Consider the following 991-nt stretch of genomic DNA (forward strand, 5'->3'; position numbering starts at 1 on the left):
CACAGTATAGCAGGACAGCATAGAGGTCACAATGAAGTATTGCCACTGACGCAAGCAAAATAGTGGTTACATTGCCTTAGGATCTTAATAAAGGCCCTAAGTTTATTAAAAATATGCCCTGGATAGCAGAGCTCTAGGATCTTCTCTAGTCTTGTGAGCAGGATGTCAAGGTCTGTGAGATTTGAGCAGTGTATAAATATGGGTGAGGGTGTGAGGACTGCAGGGGTGCTGCTGGAGAAGCTCTTAGGTGAGCCAGGAGGCTAACCCTGGCATGGTCTGATCCTCCCTCACGGGAGGGACTGTCCCTTCCACCAGCCTGGCAGCCTAGGAGTGCGTTACTCTGTGTGCAGTGCGGGTGCTGAGGACACCAGGGCACTGAGGAGCAGTTCAGTGTGATTGTGTAGATGAGCCCACAAGTCCAGAGAATTTAACAGGAGTGAAAGTAGAGCCCTGGTAGCATGCCGTGATCGTATAGTGGTTAGTACTCTGCGTTGTGGCCGCAGCAACCTCGGTTCGAATCCGAGTCACGGCATCACCACGGCACACAGGCGCTTCCAGTTTTTGCCCATGGAATTGGCTGAGTCACCATCCCTGGAGGTCTTCAGAAGACGTTTAGATGTAGAACCTATTGTTATGGTCTGGTGGTGGACTTGTTAGTGTTAGGTCAGAGGTTAGACTAGGTGATCTTGGAGGTCTCTTCCAACCTAGATGATTCTGTAATTCTGTGAAATCAATGAAATTTTATAGAGTCCAGTGGAAATCTGTAGGGGTTTTGAACAATATTACAAATTATTTCAACAGTTTGATGCAATAATCTGTTTCATTCTTAGGATGATTCAAAAGATTTTCAGATGGTGGGGTTTGCCCTATGGTATGTATGCATTTCTGTTATTATCCACTTTCAAAGTGTAATAGTTGTGCAACAGTGACTGCTTACTCTAAGGTTAATGTCTGCACATTTACTCTTCCCTTAATCAAAGGTAAATGGAAG

General features: G+C 45.6%; 1 non-coding gene across 1 annotated transcript; it reads left to right on the forward strand.

Annotated features, from left to right (window-relative positions):
- Positions 1-460: 460 nt before the first annotated feature.
- TRNAH-GUG lies at positions 461-532 on the forward strand. The gene has a single exon. It is a non-coding gene; the product is annotated as a tRNA-His (tRNA).
- Positions 533-991: the final 459 nt, after the last annotated feature.

This window comes from Oxyura jamaicensis, chromosome 1 (assembly GCF_011077185.1).
Source record: "Oxyura jamaicensis isolate SHBP4307 breed ruddy duck chromosome 1, BPBGC_Ojam_1.0, whole genome shotgun sequence".
In the NCBI taxonomy this organism is placed as follows: domain Eukaryota; kingdom Metazoa; phylum Chordata; class Aves; order Anseriformes; family Anatidae; genus Oxyura; species Oxyura jamaicensis.